This window comes from Hakea prostrata, chromosome 6 (genome assembly GCF_041222555.1).
Source record: "Hakea prostrata isolate BN-2017 chromosome 6, UWA_Hpros_2, whole genome shotgun sequence".
Taxonomy (NCBI): domain Eukaryota; kingdom Viridiplantae; phylum Streptophyta; class Magnoliopsida; order Proteales; family Proteaceae; genus Hakea; species Hakea prostrata.
In genome coordinates, this window is record NC_142605.1 from 13,812,680 (window position 1) to 13,825,148 (window position 12,469).

Consider the following 12,469-nt stretch of genomic DNA (forward strand, 5'->3'; position numbering starts at 1 on the left):
ACCAGTAGGTATTCGGTTCTAATTTTTATGATCTGTTTTGACTTTGTAATTGTGATAATCTATGTATGAGATTTATTCTGTTTTTATTAACTGTTAATTGATCACTGGTTATATAATTTCTGCTAGAATTTTATACAAGACTGCAGTAGTGATCTCAATTGATAACTTAGGCACTTTATTTGGTTTATATTGGCCTATTGAGTTAATAAATGTTTGATTAAATACTGCTGACACATGTATATGAGTAGATAATAAAATTGTGATTGATTAATTGTGTTTATTATATTTTTCAGAATTGTTTATGTCAGTATTGTGATTTAATTCCAATATATACTGATTGTATGTGATTTATCTGCTACAAAGTGGAGTTAAGTAAGGGATTTGGTCTACCAGGGGAGGGCACTCCTCCCAGTGTGGTTAGTGTAGTAACCACAGGCTCTAGTAGAGCTGTAGGACTAGGGAGGGACCCTAGTTACCTAAGTTTGGATACTCCTATGGGGAGTTCCAGGGTAGACATTGAGAAGTTCGATGGCACAGGGGACTTTGGGATTTGGAAGAGGAAGGTTCGAGCCTTAATGGCTCAACAGAAGCTCCTAAGATCAATTGATGACCCAGATGCTTTCTTTGAAAGTATTGATCCAGTCTTGAGGACTAAAGTGATGGAGAATGCAATTGGATGCATGCTCCGGAACATCACAGATGGGGTCATCAGGTGTCTTGATGATGAAGACAACACCCCTATAAAAGTCTGGAACAAGCTTGAGCAGATATACCAGAAGAAGAATCTAGGTAACAAAATTTATTTGAAGGAGAGGTTGTATGGGTTTAAGATGGACCCTACAACTACCCTTGACAAGAACCTAGATATATTTAAGAAGCTTATTCAAGACTTAGCCAATACAGGTGAAAAGACTAAATTGGAAAATCAGGACTTGTCTATTATCCTATTGAATTCACTTCATAATGATTATCTTGTTGTTAAGAACTCAATCAAATATGCTTGTCAAAACATTTCCCTAGAACAACTGATTGATGCCTTAAAGAATAGGGAGTCTGAACTATTGGCTTCTGGAATGACTAAGGGCAGTGGGGAGAATCTGTTTGTTAAGGGTAAAGGCTCTTACAAACAAAGGAGACCCAAAGGGAAGGGAAAAGTATTTGAAAGTCATGAGAATAACAATAAGAATAATAATGGGAACAACAAGTCTGATGCAAACCTCAAGAGATGCTTCTTTTGTAAGAGAGTAGGACACTTTAAGAAAGATTGTTTTGCATATAAGAGAAAACTGCAAGAAAATGAGACAACTAATAATAATGTGCCTAATTCTGGTGAAATAAACATGTTTGAGGTCCTTTGATGACCTAGGTGCTTTCTGTGTTAGCATAAACCTTGTTTTAAGACCTGGTTGTTTGGTTTTCCATTGGGTGCACACTTTGGTTTATCCTATTTTGTTCCTTTGTTAAAAGGAGGTGGTCTATTTATTTTTAAGGTGATATGCTTGTGTAAGGAAGTTGTTTATTTTTTCATAAATCTGAGACAACATGTTTTATGCCTGTTTTTCTATTGGTTAAGATATACCTTGTTGTGTGAGAATTCTTGACCAATTATGATAGTGATGGCATGTTATGTATTTGTTGTTGTTTTGTACTCTCATGGATGCTTTTATTGGCATTGGTATACTTGTCTGACTGTTTTTGTAATGTTAGAGTGGTAATAGGTGGTGTTGAGACTGTTTATTACAGTTGGTTACACATGAGGATTCCTATTTCACTTGGTATAGCATTAGATATATCCCTGGTTTTTTGGAGAGGTATAGTCTCCATGTGTAGCATGAGTGCTAGTTTTGACACAGTGTTGTCAAGTGTTTGGAGAGGTTGGTCTCCAGGGGGAGATGTTTGTTCTCCAGTTCAGCATTGGTGCTGGTCTTGACATAGGTGTTGTCAAGAGGGTGTGTCCTCACAGGTTGGGGTTCACATGAGATTCAGGGGATATGGTTTGTCAGCTTGTATGATTTTTGATTTGGGAGTAGTTATTGTCAGATTTATTGAGTTGTCTGGTAAGATGACTTGCACCAGTTTTATTGATTAGGTTATGTCTTGTTTGCAGTTATATTTTTTATGTGGTCATTGAGTCTGGTCTTGTTGGTCAGAGTTGTCAAGTCTTATTGAGTTTACTTCTTTTATCTCTGGTTTGGTTTCTACTCTAGGTGACCTAGATGTGTCTAGTTGTGACTTGTACCCGTCATATGTAGTGAGTGGGTGAAGAGGTCTTGGTCTGAGTAGTTTTTTTGTGGTAGTAAGCCAGTGATGGATTGAGGAGTGTTATTGCCTATTTGGGTTTGTTTAGAATATTTTCATCTTGTTGGTTAAATGTAAGGCTATTAGAATGTTTGCTATCCTGAGTTACTCTCTTCATTATTTTAATGGGTAATTGGATACTTGTTGTCTTTCTTTACTTTAGTGTGGAAGAAAGAAAGATTTGCAACTTCTTTAGGCATTTTAACAACTAAGTTTGGAAATATGACTTGTTAATGAATTCTGTTGTGATTTCATTTGAATACCCTTGGCATTGATATATAAGATTTGATGGTTGAGTTTTTGCATTGTATTTGCATTTTAGGTTGACAGTTGCCTCTAGTTTCTCATTTCATTTTCTATGTCTTATATCTGCATCTATGTGATTTACATATTGATTGCATGATTGTATTCCTTGGGGAAGGTTTTAAAAAATCAGAATTTGAAATGAAAATACATGGATTTGTTAGGAATTTCCTAAGTTTTGGAATCTACTAATTGAGGGGGAGAGATTTATGCTTACTTGTTATGTTTTATATATTTGAATTGTTTAAATCTTTTCTCTAGTTGGTTAAGTTCTCTTATGTATCATATGATATGTTTTAGACTTGACTTGGCTTATATTGTAAGCATTTGTAGATTTATGGGCTGTATTGGCATTGACAATTATGTCAGGATCCATGTTGTTCATCTGTTGATGTTGTGAGGTTCTGTTAATCTAGGTTGGTTTTGGATATTACCATGGATTTCTTGAAATTTATACAAGTCTCTTGTTTAAAGTCTTACTTGTTTTAATTCATATATTTATTATGCTTGTGTTGGCATGAGTAAGTCTATGTGGTGGGTTATTATCTTTTGTGGAGATTGTATACTTGTTTTTCCATTTATCTATGGTGTGGTGATGTCCAGGTATGTTTGTGTTTGTTTATTAGGTTTGCATATGTTGCAGTTTTAGGGGAGATGCTGCCCAAATTTTTTATAACTCTTATTCTGTTTATCTCAGTTTTGGGATATATGCCTGGTGTGTGCATGTTTGCTCTTCATTGTTGTATGAGTGAGTTATGAGTTATGAGTTATGTTTAGGGTTTTCTCTACATGGTGCAGTCTGTTGCATGGTATATCTGCATGGAGTCATTAGTGTTGCATGGTTAGTGTGTCTAGGCATTTTGCATATTCTTTATTTGTTTTGTACTATGTTTTTCTTTTGTCTTGTGTGTGCAGGTATACGTGGACGATGACGGTCGCATCCAATTCACTATAGTTAGTTCTTTGGGGATACAGATTAAGGGGGAGAATGTTGGGGTAATCTGGTAATCTTGTATTATTAGTGATTGAACCGAACCGGTTTTTTTTGGTTCATGTGGTTCAAGTCTTATTATATTAAGGCTGGGGTTTTGGTTCGCACGAGATATGCAACTCATTTTTTCTGTTTTTGGTTTGCTCTCTGCTACGGGTTCTTGAAGCTTCTTGAGGGTTTCGTTCATGGCGTTCGTCTTCGATCTTCTGTACCTATGGTTCTAGGTGGTTGTTGATCATGGAAAGATAGGGCTTCTGATCGTATGAGCAAGGCGATCGTTCGATGGTCTTATGAGAACCAGAGACATTGTATTACAGGTTATATGTTCCTTGCTGTTCTTCTTCTTTAGTTTGTAATCACCCAAACCTATAGTGGATTGGATTCACACTCGAGTCCCGGAGACGTAGGCTCAAGAGCCGAACTCCGTCATCAAACATCTGTGTCTTCTTCTTCTTCTTGCTTCCAATTTCTTGTTAAATCACGATCGGTTGGCTTGACTAGGTTAGGGTTTATAGGTTGATTAATTCAGTTGATTCAATAGATAATTGATATGAGGTAATCACCTAATGATAATGTGATTTGAGACCTGGGTACATCAGAAGACCATTTGCGAACCAAGTCGGGTAGAGGCTGACGAGTCCCCTGTTTGCAATTGGGACGTGAGGGCAGATATCGGTGTAGACATTCAGGTACCGGCAGTCACTGAGTAGGTCAAGATTAAATCTTGCCGGCAGATCGTACACAAACACTCGCACACTTCCATCCTGTCTTTCCATCGCAGACAGGAATTGAATTTTTTCTCAGTGAGATTCCTGATTTAAATCTGCCTCCACCGCCTTGTGATTATAATTCTGTTCAGGTCTGAGATTATGTTGTGGAAGTTACACGAACCAGCAATGTTACTCTGTTTCTACCTTTGAACTCTTGCTTTCACAGAAAAATTCAGGTGCTGTACATTACAGAAATTCATCCGCTGTGGATTTTTATTGTGGAATGACGGATACTATAAATTCAGGGTTTGAATTTGGACAATTGAAATGTGTAAGTTCTAGTGTTCTTCGAGTTCCATGGATCGATAATTTTACTCTATCTCTACACTGTCTTGCTTTAATGGATGAATTCGGGGGTCTCGACTATACAGAAATATTTTACTGTGTTTGTAAGAGACTCTATCGCTTTTTTCCATGAGTAACAATGGGGATGATTCTTTGAGTGTTGGAATTGGAAGGGAAGAAGCAGAAGTAGAGAAGAAGGAACCCAATGAGAAAGAAGATGAGCAAGGAGAGAGAAATTTTGAGGAGATCGTTGTTGTTATCCTTGAATTTGAAGGAATAAGAGTTTCTACCTTCATACACCACCTTCGAACTTGCAGATCGAAGCTTTCTCAACAACATTATTGTATTTAGCTGGTGCTGCTTCTTTCTCAGTTCCTCTTGAAGGTCTTCGAAGCCAATGAGAAGAATAGGATTCTAGTGAAACCCTGTCGGTGCGAGAGAGAGAAGAGAAGCGAGTGATGAGCACACGGTTTAGAGAGGTTTTAATCGGGTTTTTATGGCGGGTAGAAGACTAGATCCATTTAACCCTAGTTTTAGAGAGATTTCAATCTTAGCCATTCAATTTGGATTTTCCACGTGTCACTCATTGCTGCCGCGCTGCTGTGCATTGTAGAAAGATGTGCACAGCAGACGATTTTTTTCCAAGAAAACCATATAATAAGTTATTATAATTTTAGGGAAACAAATATTTTGCATATTTCAATTTGTCTCTAGTCTTCAAGTGAAAGAATAGGAGAGGAAGGAAAGAAGGAAAAGTATTGTCTGGATGTATAACAGGATGGTGATAATTCTATCCAAATGTCACCTCCATCACTCATTCAGGAGCGAGGGTCACCTTTGAATATTAACAAGATAGACTCCCCTTGTTGATACAGAATCTCGCTCGTCCTTCCCTGTCACGAACCTGCAATATACGAGCTCGACCTTGGGGGGTCGAGGTACGTCTCCGACGAACAAGTCAGTACCAATAATATGATCTCAATTACTCAATAGAGAATTCAAGTAATTGATCACACGAAATATGAATACCTACCTCTTAGTGTTTACCAGAGGTCTTTATATAGTGTAAGGTGATAGAGTTATATTCGGATTAACCCTGATATGAATTGTTATAGGAGAGTAACTCTTTAGAAGAGTCCTTTTACCTAACTAACTCTCTTCTCCAGTTATTGGGTGGTAGGAGTCTACCTTCATGAGGCCATCTCATACTGCTATTCGGATGGACTTATTAGTGTGGTCGGTCCTACCATGAACCGCCTGGTCGGACCTTGTTAGGTTGCGAACCTGGTCGGATCGTGTAACTGACGGTCCAAACCGGGGATATAGAATGACCATTTTAGTCATTAACATAAGCCCCCTAGTCCATTGTGGTCGAGAACTATGTGCTCGGCTCAAGGGAATATTTTTTCATTTAGAGGGTGTATGGTCGGCTCGACCAACACATTTTTCCTCGAAATCTGTAACGTCCCACTCCTGCATAGCCGTCTTTTACGCACACATATCGACGCATGACCTTCGAAGTTTGTACGTGTGTGACACGTGTCATAGCTGTCGTTTCACAATAAATGTTCGTCATTATGATGAAGAGACTCTTCATCTTCTACCGTCCATCTGAGCGTTCTCCTTAGCCGTCAGATAAGAATGTTTAGTCTTTTGAAATTCATATCATAGCTGATAGACTTATCGTATTCGTTAGATTAGAATCTACGAATTTTAATAAGTACTATTTCTTCTTCTTCCTTCCTTCTTTCCTTCATTTCATTACTTGTCTCTGTTTTTTGCTTCTCTGCGTACTCGTCTGCATCTTCTTTTTCTCTGCAACTGTTTGGAGTTTGAGAGCTGTGTTTGAAGTTTCTTCCTTTGTTTGAGATTCGAGAGTTGGGTTAAAAGCTTCTAGCCTTCTTTCCTCCATCTCCTCGTTCGTTTGCTTTAAACAAGTAAGTGTCTTCCATCAGCTTTATTTTTATTTCTTTCTATCTCTGCATTTCGAAAGCATGGTTCATTTTTGGCAGAGTCTTATATGCTTCTTTGTGGTGTTTTTTCTCTGTTCTCTGTCTATGTCTTTTCTCCTTTTTTCTTCATATTCCCTTTATTTTAAAGAATTATGGTAATAGTGAAGAGGAATTCTGCCATTTTGAAACATAGGAGAGACTTAGACGAAGGACCCTCTTGTTCTGAAACTCCCGAACACCCTGTAGATCCTGACCTTAGCCATGATGGTAGGTCCGAAGATGTACCCGAGGCCTTTGTTGGTCGAGAGAATCGTAACAGGGATGGTGAGGAGGCAGTGGAGTCCCGTCCCGTTATAGTCGGTCAAAGTGCTCGAGCTCGTTTCAAGGCTGAGCGACAACGGTGGAAAATAGTTTGACCCTTGAGGAGTATAAGCTCGAACAGATCAAGGATTTGACTCCCGATCACATTGACTATGACCCCTATTCGTCTGGTCCCGACTTCATACCTTCCCAAATGACAGAGGAACGTCTAGAGTACCTTAGAGTAAAGTATGAAATTCCTTCAGATCATAGAATACGCGTGCCGACCATATATGAGCGTGCCAACTCTCCTTCCCCGGGTGAATTTGCCCTTTACGAGGATGCTCTGAAGAGTGGTTTTCGTCTTCCTGTACACCCCTTGTTTGTAGGCATAATGGTACATTTTAAAATGCGTCCGGGAATGTTTGTGCCGAACAGTTGGTGCAATTTCATTTGCTTTTGGGGTTTTTGCCAAAGGGTAGGAGTTCGACCATCCCTGGCTTTGTTCCTCCATTTCTTTATGGCGAAGAGGCAGGAGCAGGATGGTTGGTTTTACCTTTCTAAACGTACCTTCTCCCAATGTGGTTGGGAGGGTAACTTTGTCGGGACGGGGACTCTGCCCTCCAATACCAAAGGTTGGCGTCCCAAATATTTCTTTGTTCGGCCGCCGTCCAAACATTCATTTCCCATTTTCTAGGTTCGTGGACCGACTACAGGTTCCAATGACATCCCTACTTTATCTGGAGCCGAGCAACGTGCTAGGGAGAAGATTCTTCGGCTTCCTTCCGAAGATAAGAACATGTATGCCATTCACGGCCATTGTCCGGAATATCCCAATATACTACGTTATTGGGGATTCCTTCCTGGTGAGTATCTTTGGTTGTTGGTATCTTTATTTTTGCGACTATCTTTTTGTGTTCGATAGTAATTCTTCTATCCTTTTTTCAGTGATGCTTAATCGGGCAAATGTTTCCCGGGCAGCTGATGAGGATATGGAAGAAGTTGAAGCTCGGATCCCTACAAAACCTGAGCGAACTCGGTCAGATAGAAGAAAGCAAGTTCAATCAGGGCCGAAGAGATCGGCTGATGTGCCAGACATTCCTCTTAGGCCGAACAAAAAGAAAGCTCCTTCATCCTTCATTGCAGGCTCGGGAGAAGATGTGGACGCCTCCCTTCTTGTACCTCCTCGGGATATTCCGAGTACTCAATCTGTAGATGCTCCATCCATTGGATCACTTAAAGCTGGATCTTACGTTTTAAACAACACTACTGATGGTACTGAAGTTGCCAAGGCATGGTTGCTGGGAGCTTTGCTCCCCACCGTCAGCAGTTTCTTCGGAAAATTGGACCCACCCGTACTGAAGATATAATGACAAGGTATGTGGTTTCTGCACGAGATTGCTTTTCTCGTACAGTCCTCCTTTTTTATTATTTTTGCTTTTTTCTTGGTAGGTTGGTTTGTGCTTTAACCCAGGCTTGGGGAGGCAACTTGGAAGCTGCTCGGAAGGATCAATCCACTATTTATCAACTGGACGATAAAGTCAAGGATTTAAGTGGTCGGTTAGAGAATGTAATTAGTGAAAATGCTGCTTTGAAGGATGAGAAGGCGATCACTGATGCTCGTGCTTTGTCTGCCGAAGAGCGCATTTCCGTTCTTGAGCGTGAAGTTGCAAGTTTGAAGATTTCTTTGGAAGACAAAGATGTTGCCTTTACGCAGCTCGAGCAGGAAAAGGATCAGTTTATAAGAGATTTGACCGACCAACTCGCTCGAGCTTGCCCGGCCTCTTTTGAGAATCTTTCCGAGGAACTACGTCGGGATGTGATTCAAAGGTGGGTACGTACTAAGGGTTGCATTGGATTTGTTTCCAAAGTTGCAACCCCGGGCTTCAAGTATGGTCGGAAGGATGCTTTTACTAAAGTCATTGAAAATTATCCGGAAATCGACCTTGGATTGTTACAAAAATATGTCGACCCAGGTATCTTCGATGAGCTAAGGCTTCCCCGACCATCATGGGCAGTTGGTAAGGATGTTTTCCCTTTACCGAAGAGGGTGGGCGTACAGGATTTTTTAGACTCCGACTGGAACCGGCCCCTGAGGAGGAAGATGAAGCCGGCCCCTCAACGAGTACCGATCCAGTCGATCTTTTGCCATCCACCAATCCAATCGATGATGTAATTGCCGAATAGCCTTCCTTTTTGCTTTGGGCAATCTTTTGTTTGTTGTTTAGGAACAACTTTTTAACAATGATGAACTTGTAGTAGATGTGTTATTTTGCCAATGTAAACTATAATTTATTCACTATAATTTATTCATGGTATTTTTCCTTCTTTTTGTACAAGTATACTTGGTCGGTAGGATAAACTTTTTTAGCATACTTCCCCCTTTATATCAAGTTTACTTGGTCGGTTTAATACCCTTGTTCGTTTGTGGCCAACCTTTGTATCATCTCAAGCCATTCTGTTCGGTACAGTAAGGTTTTGTTCGGTCAAGAACTAAGTAGCTGTTCGTCAACATCTGCTCGTTCATAACCCCTTCCTCCCGGGCATGTTAACTTGGTATGATTCTGGAGTTTTTATGCCTAAGAAATGTTAGGTCTTTATTGCCTATTGAGTGTAGGTCTTTTATGCCTTAAGATTCGTAGGGCCTTCCTAGAATCTCCGGTCTTTTTTGCCTGAGAGTTTCAGGTTTTTTCTGCCTGAGATTTTCAGGTCTTTTCTCGCTTTCGCGAGATTTGGTTTTCGGGTCTTTTCCACTCGAGATTTTCAGGTCTTTTCTGCCTGAGATTTTCAGGTCTTTTCTGCCTGAGATCTTCAGGTCTTTTCGTCTTATTGAAGTTGAGTAGTAATTTGTATGAATGTCTTTATTTATATATAAAAACTAATCTGACTCCTTGGGATTATGAATTTCCCATGTTGTCTACATACTGAAATAAATAGCAAAACTGGAATAAAACGCTCAAAATTTGTCATGTTCACGACTTTCTCAGGTACTATTTTTATTGATAGTATTTCCTGAGATTGTTTGAATTCCATGATCGGGGGATCCTGTCACTTGTTTCCGGGTCTTGTAAATGATATGCTCCGGGTGCGACTTGTCGTATGACTATGTATGGTCCCTCCCAATTTGGGGATAACTTCCCTTGATTGGTTGGATCTGAAGCAGCTGTTCGGCGAAGTACCAATTCGCCTGGCGAGTATTGTTCATTTCGAACTTTGGCATTATAATATGTCGCTATTCTTCTTTGATATTCTTCAAGACGGAACTGAGCTTTGTCCCTTATCTCGTCAATCAGATCTAGATTGGTTCGCATTCCTTCTATGTTTGCCTTTTCTTCGAATTCTATTTCTCGAAGGGATCCAATTTGGATTTCAACTGGGACTCTGGCCTCTGCTCCATATGCTAATCGGAATGGAGATTCTCCTGTGGTCGTCCTTGGAGTTGTTCGGTACGACCATAGTACACTAGGTAGTTCATCTACCCATCTCCCTTTCAGCTGGTCGAGCCTTTTCTTGAGCCCATCGAGCATGGTTCTATTAGTAACCTCAACCTGGCCGTTACTTTGGGGGTAAGCTACTGAAGAAAATCTATGCTCAATCCCTTGTTCTTTGCAGAATGTTGAGAATGCTGCATTCTCGAATTGCTTTCCATGGTCGATTACTAATATTTTTTGAACTCGTATCTTGTACGATATGTTATGCTTGACAAAATGCTTCATCTGCTCGGTACTGATAGTTGCAAGGGGTTTAGCTTCTACCCATTTTGTAAATTAGTCTATTGCCACTACCAAGTATTCTCTTCCTCCCGATGCTTTAGGTAGCTTCCCTACCAGGTCTATTCCCCATCTTGCAAAAGGTATTGGGGATAGAGTTGATGTTAAAGGAACTGCGGGGGTATTGGAGATCTTTGCGTGTGCCTGGCACTTGTCACACTTCTTGACGAAGTCTTTGGCATCTTCTTCTAAGGTCGGCCAATAGAATCCTTGGCGTATAATTGTATTAGAGAGTGTTCGGGATCCTACGTGAGATCCGCAGGTTCCTTCATGAACTTCTCTTAATATATTTGTAGCCTCTACTGGTCCCAAACATCTTAGAAGTGGTTGAGTGAATGATCTTTTATATAACAGTCCGTCCCTGATGGTGAATCTGGCTGCTCTTTGTCTTATTGCCCGAGCAATTTTTTGGTCTTCTGGGAGCTGGTCGTTGTCAAGATAATGTATGATCGGCTCCATCCACCCCAGCTCGGTTGAAATTTGCATGTAGTCGACCTTGTTTATGCTAGGGCTATCAAGCTCTTCAAGGTAGATCACTGGTGCTCGGACATCCATCCCTTCCGTAGCCAAGCGAGATAATGAATCAGCCTGGTCGTTTTCAACCCTTGGTACTTGAGTTATTTCTAGCTCTTTAAAGTACTGTTTGTAATTGTTGACCAGGTTCAGGTATTTTATCCATCCTTCTTTCTTTGGCTCCATAAACTCCCTTCACCTGATTTACAATCAGCTGTGAATCACTTTTGATATCTAGATGTTGAATGCTTAGAGCTTTTGCCATCCTGAGTCCTGGTAACATAGCTTTATATTCAGCCTCATTGTTGGATGCTTTAAACTTGAAGTGAAGGGCATATTTTATTTCAAATCCCCCAGGTCTCTTCATTAATAGGCCTGCTCCACTTCCTTGTGAGTTGCTCGATCCGTTCACGAACAGAGTCCATCTTTTGATAGATTCTACCCGTTGATCGTCTTTTCCTGACTTGTTTCTTGTTTTTCAACAATGAAGTCTGTCAGGGATTGAGCTTTAATGCTTGGTCGGGGTTTGAATTCTATTTGATGTTCACTCAATTCCACTGCCCATGTCACCATCCTTCCTGCCAGGTCTGGTCGGTGAAGGATTTTTTTGAGTGGTAAATTCGTCATCACTGTAATGGGATGAGATTGGAAATATGGACGGAGTTTTCTTGCTGCTATAACCAGTGCCAAGGCTTGTTTGTCCATTTCTGGGTAACGAGTCTCGGCATCATTTAGGACATGACTGACATAGTAGACAGGTTGTTGTATGTTACCCTCTTCTTGCACGAGAACTGCACTAACCGCCACCGACGAAGCGGCTAAATATAGTTGTAGCTCCTTCTTTCTGGTCGGCATAACGAGCAAGGGTGGTCGGGATAGTTTGACTTTTAGGTCTTCAAATGCTCCCTGGCACTCATCATTCCAGATGTTTCCTTTCTGACCTGCTACTTGCTTTAAAATTTTGAAGAATGGCAGGCATTTCTCCCTTGATCTAGAAATAAATCTATTCAGTGCTGCCACCCGACCAGTTAGGCATTGGACTTCTCTGATGGTTTTGGGTGCTTTTATATCCAAAATTGCCCTGATTTTCTCAGGATTGGCTTCGATTCCTCTTTGGGATACCATGAACCCGAGGAATTTACCGGAAGATACCCCGAAAGCACACTTTTCAGGATTGAGCTTCATCTTGTATTTTCGGAGTACTTTGAATACTTCGGCCAGATCAGTCAGGTGATTTTCTTTTGAGATGCTTTTCACCAGCATGTCGTCCACATATACTTCCATATT